The following is a 13,100-nucleotide window of genomic DNA, read 5'->3' as shown; positions in this document are numbered from 1 at the left end:
CCGGCTAGCCTCACGGCCTGGGGGCAAGACCATTACCTCTACATGGGGGTAGATGCCACAGGCAGCAGTTGGTCTCTTCGTGTGGTAAAACAACACGTTGTAAAAATGATAGATAAGGTATGTAAGTGCAGACTCCAGGCAAACTCAGAGTCCTTTGAGTACTAAAACCTTTGTTAAATGTCGGCTCCATGGATAACCAAGACTTCTAACATTGTTCAGATGAAAAACTGATGATTAAATGTGGGGTTTGGTGTAAACTGCTCATATATTATGGTCCAAAAGTATCAGAAAGTACTACAGTGAAATTTAAGTCAATGCGTCATTTAAATGCGGATGTTCAGCTTTAACTCAAGTGGGTAGCAAACTCATTGCACCAGCAGTTTAGGAATGTATTAATACACGGTTCCGCATTTTTAAAGACTAAATATGAGGACTGTTTTTATACTTGGATGAAAATCATTTGCATTTGCATGACATCACCAAATGCTTTATTTCCTCCCTTGAAATGCTCTACCAGGCCGGTCCTGCAGCCACATTCAGTTCCTGATATTTGTGGGTCTCTCTGCCTTCACTTTGTCTTTACTAACTTCAGTAACTTGTCTTCAGTAAAAGTATGCTCTGTTGGGTTGGAGTAGTCAGGTAACTGATTTGGCAACTGAAGAATATACTATTTTTGATAAAGGTTTGAGAAACTCTTGGGTTGCTTTGCAGAATGCTTTGGGTCATTATCCATTTGCATTGTGAAGCAGTTTTGCGGCATTTGTCAGAATCTGAGCACAGAGTATAGTCTTGTACACAACAGAATTCATCCTGCTACTTCTATCAGCAGCCACAGCATCAATAAACACTAGTGACCCGGTTCCAGTGGCAGCCAAAAATGCTCATAACAGGCCATATCATTGCCTCCATCCTGTTTGACAGATGATGTGGTATGCTTTGGACCATAAGGTGTTTCCTTCTAAATACCTTTCTTTTTCCATCATTCTGATACAAATGAATCTTGATTACATCTCAGTTAGACAGGTGCATTTGCTTTCTTACAAAAAATAAACCAAGAACTTCCTGATCTTGAGTTGTTTGTAACCCATTTTAAACCTGTCTATATTTACATTCATAACACTGCCTTTTGATTGTAGATGTATAAAAAGGATCATATTTGCTGAAAACTTAATGGAATACTGTACCCCTTTGAATTAAAGCTGAAATCAGATCATTTACATCTTGATTTTGAATCCACTATGGTGGTTTACAGGACAGTGACACAAAAACTGTGTCACTGTCCAAATACTCATGGACCTGTCACTGAATGCAATTTAAACTTAACACCCTCTGGGCTACTACAAAGGGAAAGCTATCCCTTAATCAACATTTGCAGCTACTACTATATTATACTACAAAATAGGCCCACTGTACCACATACTGTTACACAGCAATGTGTCAAAACAAACACGCACAATGCTGCACAAACGAGGTAAATAAAACTGAGCTAGATAGGTGTTGGCTGAGGGAGGTAATGTAGTCTGCCCAGTTAGGCACATCTCCTTTGGCACCAAATCCTCTCTGGGTCCTGGCACGGGCCTATCCCACGGCAGTTGGCAAGTGGGGTGGCGGCCATCTTAGTGATTGCAGAATTGGGTGCACCCCTGTGTGCTAAAAGACAGTTTGGCTGTAGTTTAAAAAGCTCCTAAACCCCAATCTGCTTCTTCCTATTTTTGCCCTTATGGTATATCCCTGGAGGGCACTCGTTCAAATTCATTAGTGCTCCTTTATTTCCATGAAAATGGGAGACCCACTGCTCTCCATCTACCTCCTGTTTCTAAACTGCTGTCTCCATTTCCCTTCAGCCCGCAGTCTTGCTGCCTGTCTCTCTTTCACTCTCACACACACCAAACTCACTGTCATTTGCTTTTATTGTTTCAGTCTCTCCCTGGTTTTCCACTACACTAACCCAAGGGCGACTATGATGGGACTGCGAACAGCAACCCCTATTTCCATGCCAAACCCACTTCTGTCTTCCCTTTCATGCTTTCAGGCCTATCCTGCACCCTGTTGAGACTACAGATTAGGGTATAATGACAAATGTCACAGGGGCTGCCCTAAGGGGTGGGGACAGGGACTGGATTTATCACCAAATAACTCCCATCTATCCCTTTGGCTGAAAGACAGAATGAGAGGAGTGGACAAGAAGCATCATTGCTGCAGATGAGGGACATCACTCAGATACAACATGAAATATGGTTTTGTAAATCTCACTTCAGATTTTCCTGAAAAAACGTGATCATTTCACTGATGTATGGTGAGATTTCAGTTGGATGACAATGGTCCTGATATCGTCATGTAGGAATATATGATGTCTCCCTGTCTCTGAAGTGTATTTCTCTTCCAGTTCCCACTTGGTGGCATCAGGCTGCAAGCTGAATCTGAGCAGTGCTGGCTCTGCTTCCCCCTCACTATCTTCTCACATCGACGACAAATAGACTCTGATAACAGCTTTATTTGTTTCCCCCTAAAAAGAAAATCCATAAGCATTCCTCCTACTCTGATTCCGTCTTTCACCAGATAACCTAACAGGTGTTTAAATTTTACACCTTAAACTGGATAGATTTAAACAGCCTTCTTAGACTACACATGCAACGACATTGAGAGACACTCAAGAGGAAAAATACTTCAGTCTATTCCAGAGTAACTGAAGTGCTTTATTTGAATTTCTGTCTCAAAATCAACTTTATGATCACTGATTTTAGACCACAGGTGTCAGATGTGTTTATACCAACCAGGAAATCCCAGAGAAACACCTTCACCTCAATTAAATTCTGCTCCCGAAAACATGCCTAAGATGCCAAATTAGCTGTCTCATTTATATAGCTATATAGCCTAAGCAAATGACAGAGCAAGGTCTGCAATAAACACTACTTAAATTGCAATCATTAAAGCTTTTTTTTTCCGTTTAATTTAGCGATAGAAAATACGTTTTCATATAATAAGTAACTAGCTACTCTGTATTGCTCTGTATTGTCAAAACTACAACGAAGAAAAGCACAAAAATTATAAGACAGTTTGGTGTCTTAGACAATCTTCCCTGTGGTACAAAAATCAGAAGTAAAAAAAAATAAATCTGTTATTCTGCCCTGGATTTGATCCACAAACAAAAGGGCGACAGCAGCAAGGGGGTAACCCCCCTCCCCACCACCACCCTGGTGCTAATCTCCCCAGCCATGACTGGTATCTCTGATTGGGCTGCTGTCATTCTTCCTCCAATCTCAATCACTTTTTAATCAGGATTATCTTCTCCGACACCGAGACTCGAGAGTTAATTAGGAGGCCAGCCACTGCAGGTGCTACAGCCCAATTGGGATTGCTTGGTTTATTCTTCATTCTTTTCCAGCCCTAATTTATTTTGATCTCTGAATCTATAAAACCTGCATCAACCAAAGAAAGCAGCCTGTGATAAAAACCAGGCAACAACTTCTATTAATCTGCCAATGCTTGGACCTTAGACCATAAAAACACAAAGAAACCTACCTGTATGTAGATTAAAGGAACAGTTGAAAACTGAGTCTTTGCCTGTGTGTTCGTGTGTGTGTACACATGTGTATCTGTGAGACAGCTGCACAAGAGCATTTCCTTATAAACACAACCACGCTGTGTAAAGCATTTTTTTTTATTCATCTTTGAAGCAGAAAACAAATGTCAGAGAAACAACAAAATCTTCAACTTTTCAAAAAAGAAAAGAAAACACCAGGTTGCCCACTCTGTTTCCTGTCAGCTGGAATACAGTGGAGAGTGTCTGTCTCCATTTACATACAAATGTCACCTTCTATCTTCCCAGGGGCTGGGGAAGGTTTTACTCTCTCCACCGTGATGCGCTTGACAAACTTTTCTTCCCCGTCTGGGAGACAAGCTTGTGTTACACTGTGAGAAAGTGAGAGGAAACTCAATGCATTTTGCTTCTGGTGCCTTCGCTGTCTTCTTTCTCTTTGACATGCCACTGGTACGCTGTAATTTGTGTATCAAGACTGGAGCACATAGGCTTTGTTTCCATTTCACTGAAATATGAGGCAGTGTGCCGTTTGAAAAGGCGCCCGGGCTGCAGAAGTTGTAATTATTGAGGAGGCCTGATGATCGGGCTTTTGGATGGAAGGGGTTTGTTGTGGTAGGGGGATTATTAATACAAAACAAATGATTCCAGTGAGCCAGACTGCAAACAGAGTGCGTAAAATGAGAATATCTAATAACGGCCTCCTTGTACTAAGGGAAGCGATAGCATCATCTGCATCTATAGCAATCATCACCACTGAAGAATGCCCAAACTGCCAGCGCTGCTTGTATTCCCAGTGATGCACATGCAGCCATTTTCTGTGGTTAAGTGGCCCACATAGTGAATCTGCACCATTTCTCATAAACCAGGACGTGTATCCCCTGATGCATAGGGATGAACAATCAGCCTGACAGGCAGGTAGTTACTCCTTCTTAACCCCAGCTCACACTGCATGATGCAATGGAACAGCAGCCCCCTCCCTTTTTCTGCTTTTCCTGCTTCCCTCTCTTCAAGCATGCTCCCTCTATTCATTTTCTCATTCTCTCCCTATCTCTCTCCCTAGCCTCCTAATTTTTGCACACTGCCTCTCTTCATTATTCCCTTTCCTCTCTTTAACACCCCCCCAACTGCAATTCACTAGCTTCCTCTCTTTCTCCCTCTCAATCTCTCTTTTTCCCAGAGGCCCATGTTTCGTTGCTTGCATTACACACAATTACTTCCATCCATCAATTATCTGCCTACTCCTCTTTAGCTACCCCACTCCCCTTTCTCTACTCTATGACAACCCCCACTACCCTGATTACACGTGTTTCTCTGCAACCTCCATCCCTCACCCGCCACCCCTTAGCTAAGAGTACCTCCTTGCGCTCTCCTCCTCCCTCCCTTTCCGCTCCTTTTCTCTTTTCCCCTTGTAACAGATGTCCCCTAAAGTTTGGGTGAGGTTGTGCATGTGGTGGAGAGGGCAGGAACAAAAGGATGGGGTGGTGGTGGTGGTAGTGGTGGGGACACAGATGGGGTGTGGTGGTGATGGGGGGTGAGTCATCTGAATGGTGCCAAGCCATCTTGCCTTGAGCTTTCTGTGTCTGCACAATAAGCAGCAGCGGATTAACAGCTTTTTAGCACACACATGCACACACAAACCCACTCACATCTCATTACAACACCACACTGGAGCAACAACCTGGGATAAGCCCATGTTTGGCATGAATTAGTTAAAGCTGTGACCCTTAGAATAAAAAAAAAAAGGTTCAACAATGCTCTGCTAATGTATGAATACACTAACACGGTTTCAATTAGCAATAAATGCAACAATAACTGCATACTGTTTGGATTTTGTGTGTGCATTGTGCAGCCTTTTCAACATCAAATCCAGGTTGTTTTCAGAAGAAAGATGCTGCAGCATTATTCTCAAGCTAAAGCTTGATCCAAATGCAAAAAAGTTCGATTTTGGCACATTTATATAAAAGCTGGTCTCATCATGCTGGTTGCTTACTCTATCAATTGTATATGTAATTGGAGGAGTTTGTAAGAAATGGAGGGACGATGCAGAACATTAACAAATCAATCAGTCTTTGTCAGTGAAGCACAAGTTAGACTGTCCATTCAGCAAAGCACCAGTAGCGAAATTAAATGTGGTTATGAATGCTGAGTGCAACAAGACATTAAGTATGTTAAGTTAAAACATTCTTAAATGGACAGACAAGATGGTAGACACATTCCTGGTGAAGTGTTAGAAAAGTTTTTACCTTACAAAGCACAAACTGACTCAAACTACATTGTTTCTTAAAACTAGTTCTCAGATGTTTTGTGCAGACAGTCAAATGTGCCCCATCGAATGGCCTACAAGAGCAGGGTTTAAATGAGCTAACTGCAACCTGTTTGAATCCGTCAGGTTTAACCTCCCCAAACACACACAAACATAAACAGACTACCACCCCTGTGTAAAACCTCACAGGGGTCAAACTGCCAGGGCACAGGACAGCCTTTCCTGCCAGACTTATTTTGCAAAGACGAGAAGGAGGCAGACACCCCAAGGGGAACCTCAGTGCATCAATCTGGGAGAAGCCAGCTGGTAATCACACTTAACATAGGAACAGCCCAACAGCAAGCATCAGGAGACCCCCATAGGGGATGCAGGCAGAGAGACAGGACCAGACACACCCATTTGTAGGCTGTCACAGACTGTTAATTACTTCTCACCATGAGGCAGGAGTTCACATTAACTCTATAACTATAAAAGGGGATGGGTTCAGGGCCATAGGGAAATGAGAGTAAACTGGTGTTTGTGTAAAAACTCTGTCTAGTACAGTTTTCTCTCTCAGGCGCTTTGCTTGTTCAAGGGTGTTACATCTTACACGAGACTGAACTGTATGAGAAAGTAGCAGGCATCAACAGAAGGTCTGCTCCTGCTTGTAGTCAAAAGCAGATTACTGTCACTTCATCAGAAGGAGCTGAAGCGAATCATTTTTCTAAAACCTGGTGGAACCAAACGGGATGGGCAGGAAGCTGGGGAGGTTGCAGTGTGCTTATGTATTCTCAAAAGCTTTAGCAGATAGTCTGGCAGAGATTAGTACGTTCATGACGGTCTACCTTCACCTCTGCATACAACACAATAATATGACTGCACATTCTCCAACTAAGGCATATCTCTAGGAAATATAATATTCAGGTATAAATGTGCCAATGATATGATAAATTTAAAAAAAGCAATGCAATCAGGAAAAAAGTAAAGGCGTGACATACAGATTCAAATATGCACGAGTGACACATAGAGAAAAAGAAGAGTTTTGAATCTTATCTTAATCCCTGGTATTTTACACCTGGACAGTTTGGAGTTGTGTCAAAAGCCAGAAAACTAAATAGGAAAATGGGGAATGATTTCTGAGGGAAAGAAACAAATTAAGTGAAGAAGACAGAGGCATGAAGAAAACCAAGGATGAGAAAACACCAGAGGAGCCCAAGAGACAACCAAGATGCAAAGGGGACTTAAAGTCAGCCAGAAACAGATCAATGCTGCTGAGTTCACACACGTTATCACAGCCTTGTCTTATCTGGCCCCATGCCTCTCAACCCGTGTCATCGCTGTTCAAATCCATTGATGGCTTTCTTTGGAGTGGTAACCTTTAGACTTCAGTTGGTGGGTAAACTGTGACTTTTGGGGGTTCCCCGCCAGTTCAGAACAAAATTCTAAAGGGAATTGAGCTACAAACTTTAGACCTAAGGCATCCAAACAATGGTGTCTGAGCGAATAGTCAAACATTCTCTGCAAGTCACAAGTCTCGCGTGTCTCCACCTGTGGACAAGTCGAAAACAGGAGGATCCAGTGAATTGAAGAGATCTTCTAGAAAACTTCCAACCTGCAGTTTGCACTTATCTTTTTATCTTGTTTTTTTTCTCTCTCTCTCTCTCTCAGGAAAGCAGAAGGTGTTTCTTGGTAACTGGGCCTGCACAAACAGAGGTCTGATCTGACTTGTTTCAAAACTCAAAAACAGGTACATGGTATGTAATGCAGTGCACCACACATTGCAGAAAAAGCGATATGCTGTGGGGTTTTTGCAAACATTCATCATGCAACAAAACAACAAAGAGTGCCAAAAACATAAAGAGCTGTTTGCCTTTACACAGCCACCATGTATTATCTTGCCCTACAGTCTGCTTTGTCTTACAGTTGTATACGAACATAGACTTATAGGCATATATCGCTGTTTCAGGCTAAGAGGGTTCAGTAATAACTTTTTATTATTGGTGAAACCATACAACTAATAGGCTACAGTTCAATGCCCAAATGTGACCCCTTTACTTTGAAATACAGAAGCCCAACACTTTACCTGCAAAACAAGTACTTTAATGCATTAAAATTTCCTTAAACTGTACATCTCCTTAATATATGACCCATCAAAAACTTGGCAAAAAACCTCAATGACACCTCTTTTTTTTCTAAAAACAAATTGAATTTTAGTTTTGCGACAAGTTATGTAATCTTCCCACTGCTTGCACGGTGACGCTCACATTATGAAGCGGTTAGATGCTACTTTTATCGAGTGCGTTTCCAGCCTGGTTAAGTAGGAAGAAATGTGAAGGACAAAGGATGGATAATACACAAATCAAAGAGGAGAGGAGGGGACACTTTAGAAGACACACTGCCTCCTGTTTTCACAGTCGAGCTAATTGCACCTCGTGTCGCTAGAAGAGCACTGATTTAGCACTCGGAGCAAATTAAAATGAATAAACACAATTAGCTGTGAGTGCAACAGCGCCTCTGCATAACGTGCCGCATTTCTCTCTTTCTCTCTACCGCAACAGTCACTTTAGAGCAGCTGTTATTAACTGTGTTGTTGCGTCAAGTGCAATGTGAATAATTTCAAAGCACTCGATGCCACCAAAACTCTGCTAATTTGGATTTGAATAAAATAAACAGGGCACAGGCTAGTAAGAAAGTGGTCCTAAAAGCCTAAAAAAAATAGACAAATTAAGTGTGTGATATCGTTGTGTCCTCTTGAGTAAAATAAATGTGTTGATTGATGCTTTGGTTTTGTCATAACTGCTAAATATTTTACAACCTTGCAAATGAAGTAAAGTAAATAAAGTCCAACCAACCAACTTTAATTCAAGGTGATTAAATGTGAGGAATTAGAGCCATTTTTTGCACACTGTCTGTGTTTTAATAGGTTCTTGAACATGTGTGGACAGTTTCCTTGTTTCATCATGACAAATGGTGTGGGATAGTTCTAACTGTGTTTAGAAGCTGTTCAATTAAACTAAATACGGTGGTAATGCACAAAGTCCAAAGAGGTGTTGACAAAAGTAAGTCTATCAAAGTGAGAGCCTAACAAAGCTCTCTCTCTGATAAGTCTGCTTTATTTTACAGCCTAAAACAGAGACAAATGAATAACAAGCAAAGTATTTTTTTCAGGTTCTGCTGTTTGATTTTTATTTAAAAAATAAAAATAAAGCCTTAGCAAGACCATAAGATGAAAGAAGCCTCTTACGGAGGTAGGCATATCAAAAGGTATATCATAAGGTCAAAGTTCTTAGAGAACCTAAAATAAACTTATCTGAATGTTAAGAAGAGAAGGGAAGGAAGGATTCATAATCTAAACATGTCCAACATCATTTGTCAAACATGGTGGAGGGAGTATTAAGGCATGAGCTTGTGTGGCTGCCAGTGGAACTGGGTCACAGTTTTTATTACCTCTACCATAGGGGTTATGTTTTTGTACCAGCTTGTCTATTTGTCTGTGAGAAGGATTATGCAAATGCTGCTAGGCCGATTTTCATTAAACTGACTAGAGAGGTGGCACATGGGCAAAGAAACAGCTTAATGCATTTTGGTGTATATCCTGGAAATTTAGTCACATCAGCACCAGCTTGAGAGGTTGTGTAGCAGACAGCTGCATAACAGACGATCTTTAGGGGGCGTCCCAGTAGCTAACAAATGTTACCATGCCTCCTTAGTCAACCAATGGACGACTTACATTGGTTTCTCAGTAGAAATACTTCATTAATGAGCCCCACTTATGGTAGTGTGCGAGTAACATCGGTTGCTTCAGGATGTAAGCGTGTTGCAGGGTTGTAATGAGCATAATTGTGGGCTGATGTATAATGCTACTCAATGTGTCCGCGCAATATTTTTAAATAAATGATGATGTTTAATTTGAGTACTGGCCTTGGCTGAGGTTAGTGATCTCTGGCCTCCAGATGATGTACCTGCTTTTCATATACTTTCATATACCCCGATGCATCGGGGGTGACAAACTTCAAGCACTCATCGACTGCACCCCAGGATCAAAAATAAACATTGTATTTGCAAGTAACAGATAGACTCTTTTTTTTAAAAGAAGAAAAAAAAACCTTGAAAAGATGTTGATGGTTGTGAGTTTCAATTTCAGCACCACATTTGGAAAGTCAAACAATAAAAGTGTCTTAAGGCATCAAGAGTGTTGCTTGTGCTATGGAAATTGATTACCACAGTGTTTAAGCCGGTCGTGTGTCAAAAATGTAAAAAATATTAAAGAAAGACGATTAAAAAGTTCAATTACCTCAAGTAAAATACACGGCTGAATAACTCATCACATGTAACGCCTGTAGCTATCTTGGATCTCTCTCTCTTCTCCACTTTGATGCTTTCAAAAATGGAGAGAATACACCCTACTGTTGAGGTAGGGGAAATAAAGAAAAACAGCTCAGAAAGTAATAAATTGCAAAGGAAATGAATTTCAAAACCCTGAGGAGGACACTTCTGCAAGACCTCCATACTTGGGGGAGGGAAAAAAAAAGCATCATATCCGGGGCACAATTCAATTAGCTTTTCTTCCAAGTGTAGGGAAAGGAGCTCCGGGGAGAAATCAAAAGTTTGGTCCAATAAAAGAAGTTTTTCAAGGATGTAATGTTCTCGTGGCCCCTTCCTTCCCCCGCTATGCGTTGCCACTTCTTAGGAGAGTGCCACTCAAGCAGGCACTGACTTGTGATTTCTATATACAAAAAATAAATAAATCGGCTAAATTAAATAAAACAGCACATTGCAGATGCTGCTGTGACAGACACACTGGTCACGCTTAATCCTTGGCATTTTCATTGCCTGTTGTCTTTCTTGCCCAGTTATTTGACAGTGATCAGCGGTGATAAATTGTTCAATTAAAGCCACATTAAGAATCCAGAACACACTTGACATGCAGCGTCTTGGTTTACGTGTTGTCCAATTACTCTAAAGGACAAGACTCCTTCTTGCTACTGACAATAGACATGTGACTCTCATCATAAGACAAATGGGTTTATTTATTTGAGTTAGCAGGCTGATTGAATGCTGGAATGCAGGACTGATGAGTTTGATTTACAAAAAAGGGGGGTTTTATCATGTGTTTTCTTTCTTTCTTTCTTTTTTTTTTGCTTGACTAAACAGAGCTTATTAATTATGCATCAGATTGGAAAATTGTCTTAAGTGAAGCGAGAAGTGAAATGGGATAAAACATTCTGTAAGTAGCAATAACAGGTCCACATGACTGAATTCGTTCCCTCAGAGCAAAGGCGCATCTCACCTCTGAACTTTGAAAACTTCCCACATAGTTCACTGCCTCAATAACCACTAACATCAAGAATCAAAACCTCTCTATTTGAGCTCATATTTTCCACACAATCCATTTGAAAAAGCAGCAGAGGTACTAATCTTTTGTTTTTTTGCTTTTAGAGTGGGAGCACTGGGGGTGAGGAGGGTGACATTGTTCTCTGCTGAAGGTCGTTGCCTTGGAAAAGGTTTAGCCTCAAATGTTATAAAAATTAAGATGACCTGGGAATCATCTTGAACAAATAATATTAATGGTGATGATTAGGAGGATGATAAGAGGAACAAGAACAACATCAAAGGTCTTGCCTGGAAATGTATCCAAACCATGATTCCACTATCCATACGTTTTCACACTGCCATAGTGTTGGAGGGGTATTAAAAGGCACCTGGTACTTTTTAATGTAAATCCTACAGTAACCATTTAACACACTCTAACCTTTCAATAGGAAAGTTACTTAAACATTTAAGTACTATCAAAATACTTATATATTCCGTTACTTTGACTATACTGCCAAGCATTACACTTACTGATTAACGGTTACCCTCTACAGGCGAGCGAGTAACAGAAGCATTTTTATCTTCAGATGCTACAGAAGCAGAGCCCCATCGTTAGAAAGCTCACTAAAAAACAAACATGTTAAAGTTTTGTTTTTCAGTTTGAACGTTAAAACAAAATTATTCACGGAAGATTTATTTATAAAAGCATGTTGAAAGAGAAAAAACGGACTAAAATTAGCATCTCTTCTTGGTTACTCCAGCGAGCTGAGATACAAAATCACAGCAAAGCTGAAAATATATAAACATACAGATATAGACGGAGCCCACTCTTAGGTCTCGCACCTTTCACCTGAACTGATTTCAAGCATTAAGAAGAATTAAGAAGGAGAAAAAAGTTGCACTCACTTCAGCGGCGTGAGAAAAGTACTTTTGAGACTATCCCCCCCACCCCTGGGGACAGGTTTTAAATCCGTATGCTTGGGGTAAGCGGTCAGTTCCCTCAGAGCAAATAAAAACAGTTACGTTGAATCTCCTGCGGCAGAAAAAAAACACTATATTCCACTTTCTCCAGCGGCAGTCACTTGTTAGCGAAGAGAGCATGTATGAAATACTCCTTTTATTCTCCGTACATTTGTATTCCTTCCCCCCAAGATCAGACGCTCCAAACCAGAATCTCCTCAGTGAAAGAAAAATAAAATGCCCTATAATAATCCGTGCGCGACACCGCCGCGCGCGGATCTCCAAACGTGTATCTCTTTATTGGTGTGTGTCTCGTTATCTCCGAGTTGCAGGTTTGGATTCTTTTCTTCCTAAAGCCACTCCGTACGGGCTGGGGGTGGGGAGACAGGAGTCAAACAGCCCCCCACATTCTCCCTCCCCCTATGAAGCGGAGGGGGAAAAAACGTAGGGAGTCCTGTGCTGCGTTCAATGCCGCCTCATAAACTTCGTCTCTTGACTTCTCCTACATCGTAAATCGCACCATGTGGTGCGTTCATGCACGTTAGTAGGAAATCATAACACAAAGTGGCCTGTAACGAAACGAGTTACTGCTGCTGATCTTTGGGTTTACAAATCTGGGCTGCAGTGGCAGGACTAAGAAGAGGCAAACACATGCATTTACATGGAACGCTTTTAACAACATGAAGAGCATAGGTTATTGTAAAACCGTTCTTAGTCTAACTGTAGATCAAATTAACCTTTTCTCCATATGTGTGGATGTTCAGTGTAGATCAGCCCACATAACCTGCAAAAACGATCAGCATAGTTATTTTAAACTGTATTAGCGGGTTGGTATTAGAGTGACCAGTGAAAAAGTCGAAATAAGTGTTGCCATTGTGATAAAGTGTGACACACACACACACACACACACACACACACACACAACGTAGAAACAAGGTGTCACCCAATCACATTGGCTTTTAGTTGAAAAGGCAATCCTGATTGGCTTGTAGGATTTGAATTTGAACAGTGCCAGCTGGTGTCCACTATATCCAGCAGGGAGCC

The 13,100-nt window shown here is 41.2% G+C and overlaps 1 protein-coding gene across 5 annotated transcripts in view; it reads right to left on the bottom strand.

The window, feature by feature from the left end:
• ptprsa (protein tyrosine phosphatase receptor type Sa) overlaps window positions 1-12,432 on the bottom strand; it is a 180,326-nt gene extending 167,894 nt beyond the window's left edge. For all 5 annotated transcript variants that reach the window (XM_085371935.1, XM_085371934.1, XM_085371937.1 and 2 more), the window contains exon 1: window positions 12,003-12,432. The gene's annotated coding sequence lies outside the window, so the exon portion shown is untranslated. The remainder of the gene's footprint in view (window positions 1-12,002) is intronic.
• Between the last annotated feature and the right edge of the window lie 668 nt (window positions 12,433-13,100).

This window comes from Diplotaxodon limnothrissa, linkage group LG15, assembly GCF_057381915.1.
Source record: "Diplotaxodon limnothrissa isolate DT_005_m linkage group LG15, D_limnothrissa_male_GT1.1, whole genome shotgun sequence".
NCBI lineage: Eukaryota > Metazoa > Chordata > Actinopteri > Cichliformes > Cichlidae > Diplotaxodon > Diplotaxodon limnothrissa.
Note: the sequence above shows the minus strand (reverse complement) of the source record. Positions and strands in the feature narration are given on the sequence as shown.